We start from the raw sequence: 15,042 nt of genomic DNA, 5'->3' as shown, positions 1-15,042 counted from the left end.
GGATGTGTCCACGTTGAGCTTTGGGGCGTTTCCTGTCGCGGGCGCTAGGCCTACCCACACAAGTGAGGTATCATTTTTATCGGGAGACTTGGGGGGAACGCTGGGTGGAATGAAATTTGTGGCTCCTCTCAGATTCCAGAACTTTCTGCCACAGAAATGTGAGGAACATGTGTTTTTTTAGCCAAATTTTGAGGTTTGCAAAGGATTCTGGGTAACAGAACCTGGTCCGAGCCCCACAAGTCACCCCATCTTGGATTCCCCTAGGCCTCTAGTTTTCAGAAATGCACAGGTTTGGTAGGTTTCCCTAGGAGCCGGCTGAGCTAGAGGCCACAATCTATAGGTAGGCACTTCGCAAAAAACACCTCTGTTTTCTTTAAAAAAATTGGATGTGTCCACGTTGCGCTTTGGGGTGTTTCCTGTCGCGGGCGCTAGGCCTACCCACACAAGTGAGGTATCATTTTTATCGGGAGACTTGGGGGAACACTGGATGGAAGGAAATTTGTGGCTCCTCTCAGATTCCAGAACTTTCTACCACAGAAATGTGAGGAACATGTGTTCTTTTAGCCAAATTTTGAGGTTTGCAAAGGATTCTCGGTAACAGAACCTGGTCCCAGCCCCCAAGTCACCCCATCTTGGATTCACCTAGGTCTCTAGTTTTCAGAAATGCTCAGGTTTGGTAGGTTTCCCTAGGTGCCGGCTGAGCTAGAGGCCAAAATCTACGGGTAGGCACTTTGCAAAAAACACCTCTGTTTTCTTTCAAAAAAATGGGATGTGTCCACGTTGCGTTTTGGGGCATTTCCTGTCGCGGGCGCTAGGCCTACCCACACAAGTGAGGTATCATTTTTATCGGGAGACTTGGGGGAACGCTGGATGGAAGGAAATTTGTGGCTCCTCTCAGATTCCAGAACTTTCTGCCACAGAAATGTGAGGAACATGTGTTCTTTTAGCCAAATTTTGAGGTTTGCAAAGGATTCTCGGTAACAGAACCTGGTCCGAGCCCCACAAGTCACCCCATCTTGGATTCACCTAGGTCTCTAGTTTTCAGAAATGCACAGGTTTGGTAGGTTTCCCTAGGTGCCGGCTGAGCTAGAGGCCAAACTCTACAGGTAGGCACTTTGCAAAAAACACCTCTGTTTTCTTTCAAAAAAATGGGATGTGTCCACGTTGCGTTTTTGGGCATTTCCTGTCGCGGGCGCTAGGCCTACCCACACAAGTGAGGTATCATTTTTATCGGGAGACTTGGGGGAACATAGATTAGCAAAACAAGTGTTATTGCCCTTTTTCTTTCTCTACATTTTCTCCTTCCAAATATAGGAGAGTGTGTAAAAAAGACATCTATTTGAGAAATGCCCTGTAATTCACATGCTAGTATGGTCACCCCGGAATTCAGAGATGTGCAAATAACCACTGCTCCTCAACACCTTATCTTGTGCCCTTTTTGGAAATACAAAGGTTTTCTTGATAGCTATTTTTTACTCTTTATATTTCAGCAAATGAATTGCTGTATACCCGGTATAGAATGGAAACGCACTGCAGAGTGCAGCTCATTTATTGGCTCTGGGTTCCTCGGGTTCTTGATGAACCTACAAGCCCTATATATCCACGCAACCAGAGGAGTCCAGCAGACGTAACGGTATATTGCTTTCGATAATCTGACATTGCAGGGAAAAGTTACAGAGTAAAACGTAGAGAAAAATTGATGTTTTTTTCACCTCAATTTCAATATTTTTCTTTTTCAGTTGTTATTTTCTGTAGGAAACCCTTGTAGGATCTACACAAATGACCCCTTGCTGAATTCAGAATGTTGTCTACTTTTCAGAAATGTTTAGGTTTCTGGGATCCAGCATTGGTTTCATGCCCATTTCGGTCACTGACTGGAAGGAGGCTGAAAGCACAAAAAATTGCAAAAATGGGGTATGTCCCTGTAAAATGCCAAAATTGTGTTGAAAAATTGAAAAATCTGGGAAGCTGCTGAGTTTACCACCGCAAACCCTTTGTTGATGCCATTTTCAGGGGAAAAACCACAAGCCTTCTTCTGCAGCCACTTTTTCAATTTTTTTTGAAAAAAACGAAATTTTCACTGTATTTTGGCTAATTTCTTGGCCTCCTTCAGGGGAACCCACAAAGTCTGGGTACCTCTAGAATCCCTAGGGTGTTGGAAAAAAATGACGCAAATTTGGCTTGGTTAGCTTATGTGGACAAAAAGTTATGAGGGCCTAAGCGCGAACTGCCCCAAATAGGCAAAAAAGGCCTGGCACAGGAGGGGGAAAAGGCCTGGCAGCGAAGGGGTTAAGGCATATAGATCAGGAAAATTTGAAAAAGGCATTAGCTGTTGTGGATAATGGAATTCACACCCTGTCCGACCGAATATATACCATTGACAACATTGTTTCTTCTGCCATAGACATTATACGATCTAACATGTCTTCATTATATCAAGGACAAAGTCAAACAAGGTCCATTATGCAGTTGGGTGGGACACTTCAGACACTGAAGGCGGGTCGCGTTCCGTGGCAGCACATCAGAGCCAGGGAGATATTCTTTTCCTTTAATTTGACATGTCAACAACAACTGATGGCTAAGAAGGAGGCGACTTATATCATGCTTAACATTGAAAAATTGGAAAGATTGCCTTTTACCGTGGCTGAGATTCTCTCAGCTGAGTGGTTAATACACGGGGTTATTAATCTTCCCATTTCTACACTACAATTCACTTCTTGTTTAAAACATGTTCCGGTGGGCAGATATGAAAACCTGGGAGATAGTTATATACATGAGGTGTGGGAACTTCCCTTCTTGTACAAATGTCTTAATGGCATGAGAGAGGTTTTTCTTAGCGGTAGTGAATGCGAGACTTCAGTCAGCCATTCAATGATTTGTAAGCAGCTGTCCTTACATGGGGCATGTAATGCCTCGGTTGCAAATTTGGCTTGCTATCTGAAGGAAGTTCCGGTCCCCTTGATTAAACGCACATTCCAGGTGCTTTCAAATGGCAGCTACGTCCTCCTCAATAGTGAAGACTGTTGTGGCATGCGGGCTGGAATAGTTTTCGTTGTTTCGGTCACCAAGGTCGTTACGTGCTGCAGGAATGTGTTGTTTCCCCCCACTAAATTAAGGGAGGTAGCAGATATCTGGCCTCACATTGCTACTTCCAAGGTGAATTTCGACAAGTTAAGTAGACTAAAGGCTTCATCGTTTCAAAAGCATGTGGCCCTTACATCTGCAAGCGTGACCTACGCACTTCAGGTGGCAAGGTCATCAGCAGAAATACAGTCCCTGTTGAATACCAACTTTCCGAGCCACTTTGGTGAACTCGTGGGACGTAAATTTAATGCGTCCAGCACAGCTGGATTGGCACATTTTTTCAAAGCCGTAGGTGTTGGTTTCGTTCACACCTTCTCTTCCATATTAGGTTTAATACCTTCGGCTATTCATTCAATTTTCGGAAGCATTTTTGGGGGATTTCCGATCACTTTGGCTTTATTAGCCGGCATTTTGCTGTTGCTGTTGTTTTTCCGCAATGGCTGTCCCGCCGCAACAAGAACGAATGTGGGCGCTCCCTTCAGCGTAGCTGTGTCGTGAACACATGATGCAGCACTTCGGAGCAACACTCCTGGAACATTTGGAGGGTGACTGGTCTCTGTCATTCAGACCGGTTTTGGATTATGTGCAGCCCGTGTTTCGATGCCGTTGGTGCTCTTTTGAACATGCACTAAACATCTGTCTCTCACAGCAACGCCCCCCAGTGGTTGATGCTGATCTGTTGATGTTCCCGATGAGGGCTCATTCCCAGATATGCACGCAGCGGCTGCGTTTGCTTCGTGAGGCTGATTACGAAATACCCTTCCTGGAGGAAGTTGATATTAACTCGTTCACAGGCCCTGCACGGGATGCCGCCTTGGTTGATTCTGAGGCTTTGGAACACACCTGCTCCTTAATAGTCTTTGGCGTGGATTTTCCGGTCTTGTCATCTGCCGAAGTGGAGATCCTCCTGCTTTCAATAACTACCGTTTGAATTGGATTTGGTCTAAATTGACACTGTTCCATGAATTTGGCTCTTGGCCACATGCTTATTTTTAAATTGAGGATTAGTGTGCTTTGGTGTCCTCTTGACTTGTTGAACTTATATGGTTTTTTTAGTTAATTTTTTTATCATAGGGCGTTTTTAGGGCATTTTTATAGGTTTCGATTTGAACCACTTTCTACCGACAAGGGGAGGGTGTAGTGTAGCCATTTTTAATATAACCTTTGCGCGTTTGCTTAAAGCATTAGGCCCTTGTGCACTTTGTTCTAGATGCATTGTATTTAGCCTCACACTGTTATTTTTCAACAACCAGTTTCACGGTCTTGTTTTATTTCTTCTATCACGCTGTTTAGCTTACTTCAGCACCGGAGTTCTCAAACAATACATTCTTGCTCGCTCTGTGCTTCAGTCAAGGATACAGTCTGGTACATTGCCGATAGACGTGGTAGGAGTTTAGTCTTTAGGGTTCGTAGAAAGCACACATTCTTACGTAGGTTCGTTTCTTAGAACACCGACATGTTAATTATAAAAACACTTCCTAGTCCTAGTACACGGAAGAGGGAGATTCCGACCAGGGAACCACAACTAGACGCTGACTGCCCTGTTGCAGATGCTGATCCAGATCACAGGCCTTTGCTCAGGTATGAGGGTTGATGATCTCCCGGGGAACCTGAAAGGCAGGCTTAGAGCTTAACATGCTGTGCTCAAAATAGAACTTAGAAGAGAGAACGTAATCTAGTAGCACTATGATAGCGTTATTGCTATGTTTCACTCTCCTCGTTACTATTTCAATCCTACTGTGTTGTATGGTTCTGGTTATTGCGGCTCACGCCTTGTTATCAAAATGCAGTTGTTTTATTAAATCAATCTGTAAAACTTAAACTGCCTCTGTCATTTGTATATGAGACCACACTGGGTATGAGAGAACTGGTTGGGATCTGAGTGACCACGACTTCCCTGGGAAGTACTAAGATGTCATGCACTCGGCTGCCCAATTATCTCTTCCCTCTGGAAGAGATGAGGCACTGCTGGTTAGCCGGAGCAAAACCGGATTGGGGGTGACAAGGGTCCTTCACCGTGGGTTAGACTTAGTCCCCCACACTGTGAACGATCTTGCCACCCAAAAATCCAGTAGTCTCATTAGGATAATGAGAGCCTACGCGACACTACCTTGCGGAGGCCCTAATGAAAGAGGCAACTAGCCTCAGTTTCCAGGAGGGGGAGTGTCCCCTTATTGTCACACTTACATCAAAGGAGGCGCTCGCTGTGCGCCTATCCCAACCCCTCGCTCCCCTCACTGCGCGGTCCAGCCACACCACGCATTCTCTGAACCCAACGAGGTCCAAGAGCCCACGGACAGTCTCCTGTATACTGAGCTCTACATCACCGGTGAACCCCATACTTTCTTGTTGTAACTAAGCATTCCTGTCACCAGGATACGCTCAGACACAGTTCCACATACCTGCACGCATGCACTCACACACTTCTACACACAAGCAAACACACTCCCTCTCAGGCATGCAAACATGACATACACACCCATTCACACTGACGTACATACACAAACACCACTGACACACACACATTCACTCTCCCTTCCACCCTCACCCCTCCAGCACATAAACACATTCATGCCTCCTCCCCCCTCACCCGTATACATCCATTCACTCCCTGCTCCGCACTGCATAGACCCATTCACTCCCCCGTTCCACACCGCACACACGCACTCACCCCATCCGTCTGGATTCACCAACATACACGCAACCACCTCCCCCCATGTTCACGATACTCACACACGCACTCACACATAACCCTCCCACCCGTCCCCTATCGGATGATTACTTACCTCATCTGTCGAGGAGGTCATCGGGAGGGGACGGGTCCCGGCGCTTCCACTGTCGGCAGCGCCCCGCTATCGGGACACAGCGTGCAGCGTCCTTTTGGCATGGTGGTGCCAGCAGTCGAACTGCCTCTTCTCCACCGACCACCAGCATGACTGCTGTCCAATACCCACCCATTTTCAGCCAGAAATCTGATGGCAGTGGTAATGTGGTGATCTTAAGACTGCCAGCACTGGAGGTTTTTCAGCGTCCGTACAAGGCCACCAAAGTCTTAAAGAGGGCCATAGTACTCCAAGTTCTTTATATAAACAGTCCATTGCAAATTGAAACTGAAAAATGGAAGGGGAGGAGAGTGGGAAATATAGAGAGAAGAGACAGAGCTTGCATGTGGAGAGAATGAAAGGAAATAAGAAACAAATCAGTACAAAAAAGATATAGCAAGTTGAAAAGTGTGACCTGTGGGAAAAAGACAAAGTGAGAGGAAGCAAAGAAGGGCAATAAATCCACAAGGAAGCACAGGAGGAGAAGAACTGCAGAGAAGGATGACCTACAGGCATTAGCCACCAATTGCCTCTGATGGGTTATACCAGAGCAATGGAAGCATTAGCTTGAATACAGCACTAGCTGGTGATGAAACCATGTAACATGACATAAAAGAAAAACAAGCATGTGAGAGCCAATGAGACTAAATAATCCTGAAGACTCCAAGTGAACTCACAACTAAGATTCCACCCCAATGCAGGAAGTATTTATCAAATCATTAGCATTTACTAGGTCTGTCAAGCAAATTATGAATTAAGATGGAGAAAATAAGGAATCCTCATCAGAAACTGAGATTACAGAAAAATTACACAGAACCATTTCACACACATCTTTGGTAAATCAAGTGTACTAGTTCCTGAAATCTACCTTGTCAAAACACAGGACAACCCAATACTTTACATTTTCACTGTACAATTGGTTCTAGGACCTAAACATAACACAAGAAGAGGTTCTAGAGGTACAAGTAAACTTTATAGGAAGATAAGAGATGGAATATTTAGAGACCACTTAGTATATTATAAAGCCTTAGAATATAATGTTGAGGAAAGTAGGAAACATGCTGCTTAGTTTTGACTTCATAATCCTTTCAACAGCAGTGGGTCTTATGAATCTACTGGGCTGCTTACATTTTCAGTTTTTAATTTTCATTGCCATGTTTGAGATCCCATTCAAATTCAGGCTATCTTCAGGGTGTGTGGGATGATCCTCCCCTGGTAAATTATGTTATTTTTCCATTCATAACCTAAGTGACACTGCTTGTACCATTTCACAGGCTTACCCTGCAAATTATCAATAAGTTAATAAATATTCAGAATATTTTTATTTGCTACCCATTCTTTTTAATTTTATTATGAGGATTTTTTTAAATATCATACAGCTTGTGAAAACATCCTTCCTGCTCTTTATGGGATAGTGGCGTAACTCCTCTAACAGCAATTAGCTATTAGCTAAGTGACTGAACCTCAATCTTTCAATAAAACAAAAAAAGATGTAGCAGTATCTATGGAATTTCTGTTCGGAAATATATTTCTCATCTGTTTTAATGTATTTCACTCATCCAGAGCAGATATTGTCATTAGGTAGCCATTCTAGTTTTGAATCAGGAGGGTTTTTCTTGAAAGAAGATACATATAAATGTTTATTTGTATTTGTCAATCACATTTTCATAGCAAAATAGAGAATAAGAGACCCAACGTGAATCAAATAACTATAGTTCTTTTTGGCTTATTTTGTGAGGGGTTTCGATGACATTTTACTTCACCTCAGTTGGTTACATAATGTATTGCAGTGTGTTCTTGGTGGCAATGGTTGCTTTCCTCTAGCGGGTCTTTGCTCTCTCTTACTCATAAAATAGCCAGACATAAACTATTTTGCCCTATACATTTAGATCTTATTTTATCAGGGGGGATTTAAATGATTTTGAATGTGCTTAACAACATCATGAGACGTGTAATATCTGATCTTCAGTCATATCAATATGGGAATTCTCATATGCCCCAAGTGATTAAATTCACACAGTGGAGAGATTTTTCAGTATGCTTTCAATTTCAACCACACTTTTTCCTGAGTTGTCTATTTTGAACAATCAGCTAAATAATGTTGTGTTATTATGTGTGCAAATGATTGGGCTATTTGCACTTAGATTCAGGAAGACCAATGGCAGTTGCTATTTTTTTTTCAATGTGCTGAAGTCCACATATAAAGTTGATCATATAAAATCATGTTTCCTTATACTAATGTGCTCTTCACCTAAGATGTGGGAACAAGTTCAATTAGTGTCTACAATTACAGCTATGAGCTACTGGGCCAGTTGTATCAACGTGGTCAGTCACGACTTGTTTCCTGGGGGCCCTGTACTATTGTTCTTTTGCACTTGACTCCCAAGGTAGCGACCACCACCACCACTTCTACAAGAAGCTGATGTGAGTTGGAAACTCAATACTCAGGAAAAAAACATTATAATATCAACAAATGATTTTCGAGTCCGGGTTTTTATTTGAGGAAAAACATATTTTACTGCATTCAAAGATAATGCTATGAATACATGATGTACAGTTGTCGAACCAAGACTTTGCTGTGCACACACACGTTCTTGATGTGAACAGCATTAAAAAACCCATCCAAAGGGGGACCTTTAAGATATCCCATGTACAGGGCACCTAAACTAAATATTTTGTCACAGAGGGGAGCTGGTACCATCAACCTATTCTGCTGATATTATCTGCAAGGTAGCTAAAGAGAAACTGTGTGATTGAAGTGCCTACTATGGAAAACCATAATATTCCTAACTCTTCATGATCAAAACAGTTATACCTACATTGTAAATCCAAGTACAATTAGTAAGATAGGCCTACTGCCTTTCATAATGTGTTCACATCTTAAACCAGATCTACAGGTTTAACACCACTGAAACATTAACTCATGGCTTATACCTAATGAGTGCTGAATCAGCCATCATATAGACTTATTTCATGTAAACATTAATGAGGCTCACACCTGAAATACAAACCATAAATCAGAAAAGATCTGAGGAAATATAATATAACATTTATCAATGAGCTCTCATCCTTAAGCTAAGCGAGGCTCCAGGCAGACTCAAGTTTTCAGTAAGGAAGCCACTTGTCCACTTCAACTGTTTGTGGGAAAACTGGGCTGACTGCAGAAGCCCCCTAACTTTTTGTCCCCAGTTTTCACTTATGCTGGTGTTTTTCTGACTCTGATGGTGCCCTGCACTGCTAAACAGCCCCACGGCCTGTGCGCTGATTAAAATGGATATGCAAATTAAGCTAATTATAATTGGCTGTGTCATCCTACCTATACGTCCCTAGTATATGGTAGGGCATGCAGGTTTAGGGACCCCATCATAGTTAGTACAACCATAGGTGCACTGTTGTGGTACCCAGTGTAATTTTAAAGTCAGACCTGCTTAGCTGGCTGCTTTCAAGTTAAAGTTAATCCCAAAATTGACTTTGGAATTAAAAGTACTTCCAAAGTCCTAAGCTACCTTATTTTTACATATGTTACCCCTAAGGTGTGCCCTAAGTGTCCCCAGGGTTGGGTGCAGTGTAACTATAAGCAGGGACTTTATAAAAGATGTTTATAAGCCCTGTTGAGAGAAAAATAGCTACATTAATTTCCCCCATTATAGTGAATGGGCTTCATAGGCAGAGGCTTTATTTTAAAATAATACAGTCTAATTTTCCATAGGAAGGAGCTAAATATGACATGTTTAGTATCAACTTAAAAGTTATAATAAACAACACCTTGTCACTGTTGAATTTAATATACTTTGTACCTAGAAAGAGTTTTAGAACGCTTGCTAAATGTTTTCAACTTCAGTCCTGTAGTGCCCTTCTCTGATTAGTCAGCCTCTGCCAGCCCGAGCCAGGCTGCCTTGATTAGATGTGAAGTGGCCTGGGTTAAAACAGAGGAAGTATCTTGTGGGAGGAGATCTGCCTCAGCAGATTTTCAAACAGGAATGGGGGGAGAGCAGCCAAACTGGTCTTGCAAGGACAGAAGGACATTTGGGACAGCAACTGTACCTCCCCCATTTCCTGCCGCCTGAGACAACCAGGTGCCCCCTGATTAGATTAAGGAAGGGGTGTTTTAAGGGAAATGTAGCCACCCCAGTGGGTGGGTTCAGCCAGATCTAAACTCAGCTTGATGTTTTGCCATCTTGGATTTTGGAATAATGTCCCTCCCTGGGAATGATTTTTGCCAGGAAGTGGTCACTCAAGAGGGTGGTGGCCAGTACGTGATTGGACAGAGTTCCCCCCTGATTTCCACCCCAGGAGCAATGATAAAATTGGCACAGCTGCACCCCATCTCAGATCCCTCCAGGAACAAGACAAGAAGAAGAAGAAGAAGGACTGCCCTGCTGGACTCCTGGCCTGCACCTGGACACTGCACTCAGAAGGACTGCAGGAGCTGCACACTTCGGCTTCATCACTAAAATGACTTTGCCTGGCTTCTACTGCTTCAATATGGGACTCCCTGCATGCTACAGGTAGAAAATAGCTGCCTAGAGCCCCCTGCAACAATCCCTGATCAAACTGACTATCTGAGCAGTTACCAGTGGTCATTTTTAGATTTGAACCAGGTGCATTCTGGAAGTTGAAGTCCTAACCCACAGGGAGCAACTCAGAGCTTCTGGAACCTTGTGGTGGGTTGTGGATTCCTAAAGAACCTTCAAAGTCCTTCTGGAAGAAGATCCAGAAGTTTGGAGCAACTTTGGAAAAAAGCTCTATAAGTGGATTGACATGACATTGTGAGTCAAGCCGCCTTACGTCGGCTGCATGACTTGCAGGTTCGTCCTGCTTAAAAGCTCCGGAGCCCTAGACATCCAGGATTTCTCTGTGGGCTCGTGGAAAGGCAATCCAGTGACGTTGAATCAAAATTTGCTTGCTCAGGAGGGTTGGCAGATGTCAGGGAGAAAAAGCTCCAAAAAGTTTCTAAGTCTGAACGTCAAAAGTTGACTGAGGCTTCCCACGCAGTGGATCTAAAGAGGGTCCAGGGAGGTTGGCTTCAACTTCAACTTGGTCCCGGACAAAGAATTCCATCCTGAAAAATCATCTAAGTCTGAATTTAGAATCCTTGACAGAGGTCTCCTGTGACATGTATCTGAAGAGGGCTCCACGGAGGCCGCATTCGACTTGTGACATCGTCCTGGTCCAGAAAATGTTCAAGTAAAAGACTAAGGGGGTCATTCTGACTCCCGCCGGCCGCGGTAACCGCAGGGCCGGCGGGAGCCGGCAGAATACCGCTGCGCGGTCAGAAGACCGCAGCGGTTATTCTGGGTTTCCCGCTGGGCTGGCGGGCGACCGCCAGAAGGCCGCCCGCCAGCCCAGCGGGAAACACCCTTCCATGAGGATGCCGGCTCCGAATGGAGCCGGCGGAGTGGAAGGGGTGCGACGGGTGCAGTTGCACCCGTCGCGATTTTCAGTGTCTGCATGGCAGACACTGAAAATCTTTGTGGGGCCCTGGCATGGGCACTGCAGGGGCCCCCAGGGGCCCCACGACACCCCATACCGCCATCCTGTTCCTGGCGGCCGAAACCGCCAGGAACAGGATGGCGGTATGGGGGTCGGAATCCCCATGGCGGCGCAGCAAGCTGCGCCGCCATGGAGGATTCCCCAGGGCAGCGGAAAAACGGCGGTACACCGCCGGTTTTCCGTTTCTGACCGCGGCTGTACCACCGCGGTCAGAATGCCCATGGGAGCACCGCCAGCCTGTTGGCGGTGCTCCCGCGGTCCCCAACCCTGGCGGTCTCGGACCGCCAGGGTTGGAATGACCGCCTAAGTCTGAAGGTAAAACTTTAGCCGAGTCCTCCTGCTCAATGTAGTCGAGCAAGAGCTCCATGGTGGTCGGCCTTAAATTTTGACTTTGCTCCGGTCAAGTGTGACCAGATGTCTGGATAGGCGCTTGTAGGCCCAGATTTAAGAGGGCCTAGCGCCATCTAATGACACCTTAGTGTAATTGTTTTGGCGCTAATGTGGTATTGGATGACCAATAACGCCTCACATATTTACAAAGTGGTGAAATGCATGCATTGCACCACTTTGCAAAACCTTCCGCCACATTATGACTGCACCTGGCATAATGTATGCAAGGGGGGTGTTCCCCCATGGGGGGGGTTCGCAAATATGGCGCAAAGAAATCTAAGAGATTTCTTTGTGTCATTTCTTCCAGCATTTTTAATGCCTGCTGACAGCAGGCATTAACAGGAGGCACACCATTGGTTACAATGGGCCCCTACGTACTGTTAAGGGTTAGCGTCAAAATTTTGGCGCTAACCCTGAACAGTATATCGTTTGCATAAAAAATGATGATGCTATTGACCCCTACCCTGCGCCATTGTGTGCGGTATTTTAAGTAGGTTGCACACTTGGTGGCAGTAGGTGGCGGTAAGGGGTGCAAAGAAAGTGTTGCTGCACTGGGGACGCGCCACTTTTCTTAAATATGCCCCTTAGTTTCTATATGCTAAAAACATTTAATCTTTGAAAATTCATATCTCTGGTTCCCTTTATTGGATGTTTGTCATTTTTGTGTCATTGTAAAGATAAAAAGTTAATCTATTCTCTGAAATTGGTGTTGGATTTTTATTGTGTTTTGTGTTTTACTTATTTACTGTTTTGTGATTTTTAAATGCTTTGCACACTTATCTCCTAAGTTCAGCCTATCTGCACATTGACAAGCCGCCAAGGATTGAGCTGTGAATAATTTATTGAGAATCTGACTGGACGTAGTAGGGGTTTGTTGCCTATTGCTAAGTGTAGGTACCTATCTGCCCTTACCAATAATCCACTTTCCAAGTCTGCTGCATTGCATACATTTGTTGCCTTGCAACCCTCAGCTCCCTTTATCCTCTGTTAAGGTCATCCACTTCAGGACCTTCACAAATGTTAGATACCGGCAGGTAGCTCTAAAGGGTGCCTGCTTATTCCTGGCAACCCATGTTCTCTTCCTGGTGGCAGGCAATAGCCACCAGTGTCGACTTTGAAGAGCCTTTGGTCCCCTGGAATTGCTTGATCTCAATTCTTTGTCCACATCTGTGGTCTCTTTTTCTTGATGGTATTCTCCTGCAGGTTTCACGTTCCGCACTCTTCTCCACAATGAGTTTCGCCTAATCCCTCAAGTAAAAAGCCACTCATTTTGCAGTGTTTGGCGTCTAGTCTCTTGCATTAGACAGCTGGCATAATGACTCATAAGCTAGATAGGAGGTTGGAGTCCAGCAATCGTCTTCCACTATTAGGCAGTCCCTCCAGGTATTCTACACCTCTCCTGGCATGGGTCTAGCCTAGCTCTTCTCCGGAAAATGAAGCCCCCAATAAGGGATCATCAAAGTGGATTTCAAGTAATTCCTAGTGACCCTGCTAAGTGCTTCTTCTCGTTTGTCCATAAGAATACCGGTAGATTGCCCTGGTTTTCTACCTAGTATTTGTATTAGCTTTGCAGACAACAATATGTATTCCAGAGATCTGTCTGCGGTGCATTTTTTTAGTCAGTTCCTGACGTCTTTTTATGACCCCATACTACTAAAGCTAAAGTCTTTTGTCACTGAAATTTCAGCTAGAAGAGGGGAAGAGCAGGCTGTTCCCTGACGGTGTAATCTCAAGCAATGGCACAAAAGAGAGTGAAGCCTTCCCACTCAGCTACTAGGTGCAGCTCTAAGCAGTAACGCCTGGGGGATAAATGATGGGCGGGGGAGGGAAAAGACCTACCCCAGCACTTCAAAAAAACATTTCTCTCTTTCTTTTCTTTTACAGATAAATGGTCTGTTTCAAAAGGGCCTTGGGAAAGTTCTACAATCTACATCCCATCTCTCATTATTTTTGCATTTTGCAACTTTCTATACACAGTGGATCAAAACTGGAATTGTTTCCGTATAAAGTTAAACACAACGGAGACTCTCCGTTCTATTCTAATCCGAACAAGGAGGATAAAGAGCTTACATGCTCTCCCTATGCATAGCCTTATTTAATACACAGCAGTGGTCCAAGTGTCAGGAATGAAAAAAAATGAACTGTATGTTTGCAGAAGTTATGACCCATTTTCTTAACATAAAGTCTAATTCCTTTGGAAGTGGTCAGTAAAGACTGCACATTTCCCACACGGGTAAGGCCCAGTAACTTAAGAAAACCCTTATTCTTGTCTATATAGATAGGCCCACTGTGTATTTTGCGCATAGAAAGGCAATAGGCCATATTCTATATAATTTGTACACAATGCTAGCGCCAAAGCACGGGCATTGCTTATACTACATTTACTACATTACAGATGTCACCACAAACAACACTGTTGTTGACATCACTGAAAACATCGGATATAGTATTATCAAGCACATCACTGATGATGGCCATATGTTCAGTTTGCACAATGAAATTCCTAAAACTCTATCCACTGCAGATAAAACTCGGATCCTATGGCACAATCATGGCATCACAAGGTACATCACAAATCTCAAAGTAACTGGCAATGTTGTGTTCATTTTTAGCAGAGCATTAATTGTCCATGGTATTTTCATGGGCATTGCATATGGCCTATTCTGCACTAAAGGTCTGTTCAGCAACCACAAAGTGTGTGCAGTAAATGTCGTGCGTTACATTTCTAAAGTATGCTGTGGACTAACAAAACATGCTAACACTGAATATAATCTATCCTGACAGTCCTTTGAAATTAGGTTATAGCTCCTAAAACAGAAATGTTGTCAAGGTTTTTCTTCGAATATGACACGTTTTTTCTAATGAGCTGGGGGAGAAATGCAGTGCATTCTAAAGGTTTGCTAACACAAATGACAGAAATCACTGCTGGGTCTTTTAGATAAATGAAGAGATCCGAAGCAGAAACTGATGTGGGGACCGCAGTTGAGAGAATAGCATGCAGATGTGGCATGATGAACATGTCATAATTCTTTTTTCCCCCGAAGAGGCTCTATTCTATTGGACATGAGCTGCTTAGGAGGAGAAAATACTGCCAGCTTGGTGGCAAATTATGGATTTTGCATCCAGTTGCAGCGTGGGTGTCTTCGCGGCCCCATCGGTACAAAACCAGAAAGTCCAACCATAAGTAAGACCTATGTTATTTTGCTATTACAACATATTGTTAAGGGCAACGGCTGGAAAATTAAAATGAGAA

The 15,042-nt window shown here is 44.2% G+C and overlaps 1 protein-coding gene across 1 annotated transcript in view; it reads left to right on the top strand.

The window, feature by feature from the left end:
- Positions 1–15,042, top strand: part of ADCY1 (adenylate cyclase 1) — a 1,375,168-nt gene that overhangs the window by 263,363 nt on the left and 1,096,763 nt on the right. The window lies entirely within an intron of this gene.

This window comes from Pleurodeles waltl, chromosome 2_1 (genome assembly GCF_031143425.1).
Source record: "Pleurodeles waltl isolate 20211129_DDA chromosome 2_1, aPleWal1.hap1.20221129, whole genome shotgun sequence".
NCBI lineage: Eukaryota > Metazoa > Chordata > Amphibia > Caudata > Salamandridae > Pleurodeles > Pleurodeles waltl.
Note: the sequence above shows the minus strand (reverse complement) of the source record. Positions and strands in the feature narration are given on the sequence as shown.